Source organism: Protomyctophum parallelum (genome assembly GCF_964188405.1).
Source record: "Protomyctophum parallelum genome assembly, chromosome: 18".
Lineage (NCBI taxonomy): Eukaryota > Metazoa > Chordata > Actinopteri > Myctophiformes > Myctophidae > Protomyctophum > Protomyctophum parallelum.
In genome coordinates this window covers 2255113-2265893 of record NC_139716.1, presented here as the reverse complement: position 1 = coordinate 2265893, position 10781 = coordinate 2255113, and positions in this window count along the sequence as shown.

Sequence of the window (10781 nt, the reverse complement as noted above, 5' to 3'; positions counted from 1 at the left end):
TACCCTCACTAAAAACGCCGGGACAACGCTCCACACGTCCCAAACTCTTCTCCCTTCTGGCTCCAAAACTGTGGAATGCACTTCCCATTGCAGTCAGAACTGCAGCATCACTCCCAATCTTCCGCCGTAGTCTGAAAACCCACCTTTTCAGACTCCATCATGGCCCATAGCACTTACCCTACCCCCTTAGATAGCATTTCTGTAGACTTAGATAGCATTTGATACAGACTTATAGCATGTAGACAGCATTGCATTGTATGTAGTCATAGCACGTCATAGTACATATGTATAGCATAGTATAGTATATGTATAGTTTATATGTATATTTTCATTATATAGATATTCCACTGTTACTTTCTTAGCTTACTCATGTTTCATGATAAATGCTTTTTATGTGATGTATTCCCATGCTTTTTTGTTCTTGCCTAATGTAAATCGCTCTGGATTAAGAGCGTCTGCTAAATGCCTAAATTGTAAATTGTAAATTGAACATCCACGCCCATTCCACACCATATAAGGCAATAGGAAATATCGAAATACGTCAAGTGAACGCGATGCTCCGCGATGCATGAGCTTGTAGAACAGTTCATTTTGACAGCAATGTCAACGGACGTTATAAAGTATAGGCTACTCTCAAAACCAACTCGTTAATTTATTGATTTAAGTTCAAGCTCAAGGCTATAGCCTATAGGCCTACTTGGCAAATACCTATAAGGTATGAGGACGACCTAGAGAAAGCCATTTCTATTGAACAATTGCACACTCGCCTGCAGAGGTAAAATAGATATCCGATCAGAGCTGCATTGATTCATGCGGGGAAGTCCGTCTTTTAGATTGATATCATCTCACTGTCATCTGTCTGAATGCCATGTGGAGAATGGATGTGTTCTGATCATGGACACTAGGGTGCATCAAATTGCAATGTTAAAATTAAATCTCAACATATCATTCTGTCTGGGGTTGCATTTTGTTATGACACACATAAAAATGATTTGTGCAAAGTTTTGGGAAAATTACTTGAGATTTAGAGGTCCAACGCAGCATGTGAAAAATACCAAAATGGGCGTTTTTGGGTGTTTTCCTGAATAACATCGATGCAATCTCAAAAACGACAAGAAATAGATTTTTAGAACATTTATTTTGAATAGAACAACATAGAATCTAATACTCAAGTAAAGTACAACTCCTCCTCCTATCTGTACTTAAGTACAGTATTCAAGTAAATCAAGTTACTGTCCTCGAACATGTCTCAATATAGTGTCCTACTCCTGGTCCAGCTTGCGCTTGCTGCGGCGAAGATTTGGATTTTGTGTGCGGTCATGCTCAACTGCCTGCAGCACATTTTGCAGGTGCTCCACGAAGTCCGTATATAGGGTCTGAAGGAGGAATACAGGCGGAGGAAGGAGGAGCTCTACCAAGTCTATGCAACACTGGAACAACAGGAGCTAAACCAGAAGATCAAGGAGATCGAGGATGCTCATGTTAACCAGAAGCATGGCATGGGCTGGAAGCTCTGAGATCTCTGGCAGAAACTCCTCTCAGACTTCCAAGATCCGGGGAGAAAATGCAGAGGAACGGGTTGAAGCATGGTACCAGCACTTCAAAACACTCCTAGGTAACCCACCTGCAACCGAGGATGAGGATGTTCTGATAGCCCCTGTCTTCCATGACCTTCCCATTCCAGATGGACCATTCACCATGGATGAGTACCAGAAGGCCAAGGCTACGATCAAGTGCAGCAAGAGCTGTGGGGAGGATGGATTGACACCAGAGGTTCTGAAATACGTGCCCATAGACGAGGTGGTGCTAGATTTCATCAACAAAGCACACATGTCTGGAGAGCAGCCGGAGCTATGGCGCACAATGAACATCGTTCCAGTGCCAAAGTCAGGTGACCTCACCAAGACGGACAACTATCGTGGCATCAGCCTGAGCTCACAAGTTGCCAAGACCGCTAACAGGATGATCCTCAATCGTCTTAGACCAATCTTAGACCCTCTACTGAGAAACTCACAGAACGGCTTCCGCCCGGAACGAACAACAGTCGGGCAGATACTGGCACTGAGGAGGATATTGGAAGGGGTAAGGGAGCGCAACCTGTCGGCGGTGATCACATTCATTGACTTCCAAAAGGCTTTCGACACCATCCACCGCGGGAAACTCATGAGAATTATACGTGCCTACGGATTACCAGAAAAGTTGGTCCAGATGATAGAGTCAAGCTACAGCCAGACACGAGCCAAGGTCCAAACCTGCGACGGTGACACCAAAGAATTTGAAATTCTTGCAGGTGTCCTACAGGGTGACACTCTTGCCCCTTTCCTGTTCGTTGTAGTGATGGACTATGCACTGAGACTTGCAATCAATGGCAGAGAGGAGGCGCTGGGGTTCACTCTGGTCCCGAGGAAGTCAAGGCGAGTACACCCCATCATGGTCACTGACCTCGACTACGCAGACGACATCGCCCTAATCTCGGACACAGTCGAGAAAGGAACGGAGCTACTACTGGCAGTAGAAAAGGAGTGCAGGAAGATCGGCCTCAAGCTCAATGCCAAGAAAACAAAGGTAATGACAGTTAACACCGAGGACAAAACCATCGCCACTGCAGACGGGACGGTGCTCGAGAGAGTCGAGGACCTTGAGGCCTGGACTGCCTCAACTGAACAGGATCTGAAGGTTCGGAGAGCACTTGCCTGGAAAGCCTTGCACGGGATGAGGAGGGTGTGGAAATCAGGCATGGGAGAAGACCTTAAGAGGCGGCTGTTCATAGCTACTGTGGAGTCAGTACTGCTGTATGGGGCCGAGACATGGACCATCACAGTACAACAGGAAAAGGCCCTGGATGGAGTCTACACAAGAATGCTACGAATGGCACTAGGTGTCACATGGATGGACCGCATCAGAAATGTGGACCTCTATGGGGACCTACCACGCGTCACGGACAAAGTCAGAGAGAGAAGGATGAGGCTGGCAGGGCACTGCGTCAGGCACCCAGAACTTGAGGCAAGGAAATTGAACCTATGAGAGCCAACCCAGGGCGAAGCCAGGAGGGGAAAGAAGCGTACCACCTATGTAGACGTGCTGCGGCGCGACAGCTTGGCTGACAACACTGCAGAGCTCAAGAACCTGATGTTGGATAGGAATTTGTGGAGGGCAGCGATCCAGGAATCCCGAGTTGGTGTTGGCTAAACCTGACTCTCGCAGCATGATGATGATGATGTAACAATATTGCAACAACACACACAATGTTGTTGAATAACACACACACACACACACACAGAGGTGCGGGAATATAGGAGCAGACAGGACTCCGTGCTTGAAATATAACAATGTTGCAACCTTGTGCGTGAATAACTCACATTCTCACACACACACACACACACACACACACACACACACACACACACACATACACACACACACCAGCAGGCCATGTGCGAGCAGGGCAGAGTTAACAGTTCCTGTTACCCCCTTATGCCATAAAATCAGACGTACCGTTGCACCTCTAAATCACCTCGTATCGCTTTAATATTTTGTATCTATTGTTTTTGCATGGATGGTAACACTTTTAGCACCCAGACAAATCAATATTCCGGAAATGTGTATTTTGATGCACCCTAATGGACACCTATATATATATAGGTGTCCATGATCAGAACAAATATATATATATATAGCTATTTTAAAATTCCAACCATACGGCGGGTAGTCTATATCCTGTTTGTCAGATGTAAGTGCAGGTTCATTTCATATGACTTCGTCATATTAAAATGATTCGTGGTACATTTGGCACCAAACTTGATTGATCTCATGATGAGATCAATGTAGTAGCCTACAGCCTACACAGTTGCCCTTGCCCATATTATAATTAATTAAGGTGATCTGGCTTAAAACTATGACTGGCCCGAATTGCACCGATGCCATAATGTGGACTTCTATTTTTATAGGGATAATTAGCCCTAGTGATTGCTATCTGTCTGTCAGACCGGTATGTCTGTGAACCTAAAAAATTAGGAGCACCTACCCAAAAGGTAAGGAGCACAGACAATATATCACGCAATACATTGTATTAATATAACTAAGTAGACCAATTTACACTTGTAAACATCTCCATTTCAGTGCATTAGTCACGTGCATATACCTAACCGTGGCATTAAGACATTGCATTTCTGAGCACTGAGCACTGCAGAGTTCACATCACATGCCGGGTTAAGGTTTAACAATAAAATATGAAACTTATTTATTCAGACCATGGAGAAAGCCTCGTTTTTCTTTTTTTTAACACATTGCACTTAAAATTAACTTTGTATGCCAATTTATTCAGTCCACCATGAACATTTTCCCTTCCCTTTTTTGCTAAACAGCTTGTCCCCACAGGTCTCAATATTTGCTATTGAGAATAAAATAAATTAGATCAAATGTCCACCAAATATGACATATGATGATATATAATGATAAGAGCACCTCAGTTTACATGGGTGTGATTTTTAACTCATGCATTGTCCTGGGGCCAGGATAAAAAATGTGGTCTCCTGACTCTCAGTCCCTCCCTCTCCCATCCATCTCTTCACGGACACCGAAGCTTCAAAGCTCTCCTGAGGAGGACCCTCTACAATTGCTCAATTCAACAGACCCATTCAGGATTCTAAAAACGCCTTCTCAATCCTGACCTAAGTTTTAAGTGTTTAGAGAGGCACTTGTCTTTATCTCCTTGGGCAAATCATTCCATTGCACCGTTTGTACTACATGGAATACAAGCTACTGTTATGCTAATTACTGTCTGTTATTTACTTAGTATTATTTCTAGTAGTATTATTCACTGTCTCTGTTGTTTATGTATTGTTATTTCTGTTTGTATGATTCCAGAAGTGTCCACCACAGAGCAGAGTCTCCAACGCCCAGCCTTCTGTCTGTGAAGAGTGACAGGTCTAGAGGAAATCCTCCTGACTTCAGTAACGAACCTGGACCTCCTGATTCACAGTAAATATATACAACACTATAACACTGTAACACTATATGATATACACTATAACACTATACAATATACACTATAACATAAAGGGAGTCTACCAACGCGCCTCAAGCCTGAAACGGCTTATCCGGTGCTTCACAGGTGCAAGGACATCATGAGTTGCATAAGGAGAAGAGACTGGAGCAGCACGGACATTTAGAGCCTTTTATTTAGGTGCTGAGTATACAAACAACTAACGTTTCGACCTTGCAGTCTTTATCAGAGTCATGACTCTGATGAAGACCGCAACGTTAGTCGTTTGTATACTCAGCACCTAAATAAAAGGCTCTAAATGTCCGTGCTGCTCCAGTCTCTTCTCCTTATGCAATACACTATAACATATTTTATACTGACGGTGAGATGGCGGGCAGCTGTGTTCTTCACAAGCTGTAAACGCCTGAGTGATGCCTGGTCGATGCCAATATACAAAGAGTTGCAATAATCTATTCTTGATGAAATCAAAGCATGGATAACCATCTCCAGCTGTTTTTAGGGGAAGGTAGGATTTGACCGTGGCGATGATTGGAATTTGGAAGAAGAGAGTTTTAACGACGGAGCTGATTTGTTTATTAAGATCTTAAAATCTTAAAATCTTTATCAAAAATAAAACCAAGAGGTGGGACAGTGGCACAGTCGGTAGTGTTGTCGCCTCACAGCTAGAAGATCCTGGGTTCGATTCCCGCTGTGGGCGCTGGGGGCGTGTTCTCTCCTCTGCGTCATCAATGCCCATACCCGAGTCGGGGTTGGCGAAGGGGCCTTTCTGTGTGGAGTTTGTATGTTCTCCCCGTTTCCCCTAGGGTATAGTACCCTCACATGTTCTCCCCGTGTCCCCTAGGGTTGGTACTCTCACATGTTCTCCCCGTGTCCCCTAGGGTATAGTACCCTCACATGTTCTCCCCGTTTCCCCTATAGTACCCTTACATGTTCTCCCGGTGTCCCCTAGGGTAGGTACCCTCACATGTTCTCCCAGTGTCCCTAGGGTAGGTACCCTCACATGTTCTCCCTGTGTCCCCTAGGGTTGGTACTCTCACATGTTCTCCCCGTGTCCCCTATGGGTACACGGGGAGATGGCCCTTCGATGGCTTGCGTAGGAAGAGAGCTTTTTTGTGCCTGGCCCAAGCCCCCGCCACCCCCACCCAGAAACGTGCCTGCACAGCCGAGTATTATCATCTTACTTGAAATGTGATGTGATGACTTCTTACCCCCCTCTATGTTTTATTTTTATTTTTCTATGATGCAAGAAAGATGTATTTGGCGCTGCACTGCGGCCACATGGGCATAAGGGCTACGCTTGCATGCGGGCCCTTTGTCTAAGACAAATTTCTTCCTCGGGAGACAAATAATAAAGAACCTTGTAGCCTCACAAAAACATGCAGTAATCCTGGTCGGAATGTGTTAAGGAGATAACTGTTACAATTGCTCAATTCAACAGACCCATTGAGGATTCTAAAAACGGCTTCTCAATCCTGACCTAAGTTTTAAGTGTTTTAAGTGTGTTGTCTTTATCTCCTTGGGCAAATCATTCCATTGCACCGTTTGTACTACATGGAATACAAGCTACTGTTATGCTAATTACTGTCTGTTATTTACTTAGTATTATTTCTAGTAGTATTATTCACTGTCTCTGTTGTTTATGTATTGTTATTTCTGTTTGTATGATTCCAGAAGTGTCCACCACAAAGCAGAGTCTCCAACTCCCAGCCTTCTGTCTGTGAAGAGTGACAAGTCTAGAGGAAATCCTCCTGACTTCAGTAACGAACCTGGACCTCCTGATTCACAGTATGTCAACCCTCCTATAAATATATACAACACTATAACACTGTAACACTATATGATATACACTATAACACTATACAATATACACTATAACATAAAGGGAGTCTACCAACGCGCCTCAAGCCTGAAACGGCTGATCCGGTGCTTCACAGGTGCAAGGACATCATGAGTTGCATAAGGAGAAGAGACTGGAGCAGCACGGACATTTAGAGCCTTTTATTTAGGTGCTGAGTATACAAACGACTAACGTTTCGACCTTGCGGTCTTCATCAGAGTCATGACTCTGATGAAGACCGCAACGTTAGTCGTTTGTATACTCAGCACCTAAATAAAAGGCTCTAAATGTCCGTGCTGCTCCAGTCTCTTCTCCTTATGCAATACACTATAACATATTTTATACTGACGGTGAGATGGCGGGCAGCTGTGTTCTGCACTAGCTGTAAACGCCTGAGTAATGCCTGGTCGATGCCAATATACAAAGAGTTGCAATAATCTATTCTTGATGAAATCAAAGCATGGATAACCATCTCCAGCTGTTTTTAGGGGGAGGTAGGATTTGACCGTGGCGATGATTGGAAAAAGAGAGTTTTAATGACGGAGCTGATTTGTTTATTAAGTTTAAAATCTTTATCAAAAATAAAACCAAGAGGGGGGACAGTGGCACAGTCGGTAGTGTTGTCGGCACAGCTAGAAGATCCTGGGTTCGATTCCTGCTGTGGGCGCTGGGGGCGTGTTCTCTCCTCTGCGTCATCAATGCCCATACCTGAGGGGGGGTTGGCGAAAGGGCCTTTCTGTGTGGAGTTTGTATGTTCTCCCCGTTTCCCCTAGAGTATAGTACCCTCACATGTTCTCCCCGTGTCCCCTAGGGTATAGTACCCTCACATGTTCTCCCCGTGTCCTCTAGGGTAGGTACCCTCACATGTTCTCCCCGTGTCCCCTAGGGTAGGTACCCTCACATGTTCTCCCCGTGTCCCCTAGGGTAGGTACCCTCACATGTTCTCCCCGTGTCCCCTAGGGTAGGTACCCTCACATGTTCTCCCCATGTCCCCTAGGGTACGTACCCTCACATGTTCTCCCCGTGTCCCCTAGGGTAGGTACCCTCACGTGTTCTCCCCGTGTGCCCTAGGGTAGGTACCCTCACGTGTTCTACCCGTGTCCCCTAGGGCAGGTACCCTCACAAAAACATGCAGTAATCCTGGTCAGAATTTGTTAAGGAGATAACTGTTACAATTGTTTAATTCAACAGACCCATTCAGGATTCTAAAAACGCCTTCTCAATCCTGACCTAAATTTTAAGTGTTTAGAGAGGCACTTGTCTTTATCTCATTGGGCAAATCATTCCATTGCACCGTTTGTACTACATGGAATACAAGCTACTGTTATGCTAATTACTGTCTGTTATTTACTTAGTATGTTTTCTAGTAGTATTATTCACTGTTTCTGTTGTTTATGTATTGCTATTTCTGTTTGTATGATTCCAGAAGTGTCCACCACAGAGCAGAGTCTCCAACTCCCAGCCTTCTGTCTGTGAAGAGTGACAGGTCTAGAGGAAATCCTCCTGACTTCAGTAACGAACCTGGACCTCCTGATTCACAGTATGTCAACCCTCCTATAAATATATACAACACTATAACACTGTAACACTATATGATATACACTATAACACTATACAATATACACTATAACATAAAGGGAGTCTACCAACGCGCCTCAAGCCTGAAACGGCTGATCCGGTGCTTCACAGGTGCAAGGACATCATGAGTTGCATAAGGAGAAGAGACTGGAGCAGCACGGACATTTAGAGCCTTTTATTTAGGTGCTGAGTATACAAACGACTAACGTTTCGACCTTGCGGTCTTCATCAGAGTCATGACTCTGACGCAACTTTAGTCGTTTGTATACTCAGCACCTAAATAAAAGGCTCTAAATGTCCGTGCTCCTCCAGTCTCTTCTCCTTATGCAATACACTATAACATATTTTATACTGACGGTGAGATGGTGGGCAGCTGTGTTCTGCACTAGCTGTAAACGCCTGAGTAATGCCTGGTCGATGCCAATATACAAAGAGTTGCAATAATCTATTCTTGATGAAATCAAAGCATGGATAACCATCTCCAGCTGTTTTTAGGGGGAGGTAGGATTTGACCGTGGCGATGATTGGAAAAAGAGAGTTTTAATGACGGAGCTGATTTGTTTATTACGTTTAAAATCTTTATCAAAAATAAAACCAAGAGGGGGGACAGTGGCACAGTCGGTAGTGTTGTCGGCATAGCTAGAAGATCCTGGGTTTGATTCCTGCTGTGGGCGCTGGGGGCGTGTTCTCTCCTCTGCGTCATCAATGCCCATACCTGAGGGGGGGTTGGCGAAAGGGCCTTTCTGTGTGGAGTTTGTATGTTCTCCCCGTTTCCCCTAGAGTATAGTACCCTCACATGTTCTCCCCGTGTCCCCTAGGATAGGTACCCTCACATGTTCTCCCCGTGTCCTCTAGGTACCCTCACATGTTCTCCCCGTGTCCCCTAGGGTAGGTACCCTCACATGTTCTCCCCGTGTCCCTTAGGGTAGGTACCCTCACATGTTCTCCCCCTGTCCCCTAGGGTAGGTACCCTCACATGTTCTCCCCATGTCCCCTAGGGTACGTACCCTCACATGTTCTCCCCGTGTCCCCTAGGGTAGGTACCCTCACGTGTTCTCCCCGTGTCCCCTAGGTTAGGTACCCTCACGTGTTCTACACGTGTCCCCTAGGGCAGGTACCCTCACAAAAACATGCAGTAATCCTGGTCGGAATTTGATAAGGAGATAACTGTTACAATTGTTTAATTCAACAGACCCATTCAGGATTCTAAAAACGCCTTCTCAATCCTGACCTAAATTTTAAGTGTTTAGAGAGGCACTTGTCTTTATCTCATTGGGCAAATCATTCCATTGCACCGTTTGTACTACATGGAATACAAGCTACTGTTATGCTAATTACTGTCTGTTATTTACTTAGTATGTTTTCTAGTAGTATTATTCACTGTTTCTGTTGTTTATGTATTGTAATTTCTGTTTGTATGATTCCAGAAGTGTCCACCACAGAGCAGAGTCTCCAACTCCCAGCCTTCTGTCTGTGAAGAGTGACAGGTCTAGAGGAAATCCTCCTGACTTCAGTAACGAACCTGGACCTCATGATTCACAGTATGTCAACCCTCCTATAAATATATACAACACTATAACACTGTAACACTATACAATAAACACTATAACACTATACAATATACACTATAACATATTTTATAGTGCGGGTGAGAAGGCGGGCAGCTGTGTTCTGCACTAGCTGTAAACGCCTGAGTGATGCCTGGTCGATGCCAATATACAAAGAGTTGCAATAATCTATTCTTGATGAAATCAAAGCATGGATACAATTTACAATTTACAATTTAGGCATTTAGCAGACGCTCTTAATCCAGAGCGACTTACATTTAAGCAAGAACAAAAGCATGGGAATACATCAAATAAAAGCATTTATCAATATCATGAAACATGCGTAAGCTAAGAAAGTAACAGTGGAATATCTATATAATGAAACTATACATACACTATACATATAAACTATACATATTTACTACTATGCTATACATATGTACTATGGCGTGCTATGACTATATACAATACAATTATAGTGCTGTCTACATAACATGCTATAAGTCTGTGTCAAATGCTATCTAAGCCAACAGAAATGCTATCTAGGGGGGTAGGGTAAGTGCTATGGGCCATGATGGAGTCTGAAAAGGTGGGTTTTCAGGCTACGGCGGAAGATTGGGAGTGATGCTGCAGTTCTGACTGCAATGGGAAGTGCATTCCACAGTTTTGGAGCCAGAAGGGAGAAGAGTTTGGGACGTGTGGAGCGTTGTCCCGGCGTTTTTAGTGAGGGTACTTCCAGTTTCCCTGCGTTGGCTGATCTGAGTGCACGGGAGGGTTTGTAGGGTTCAATCATACATGGATAACCATCTCCAGC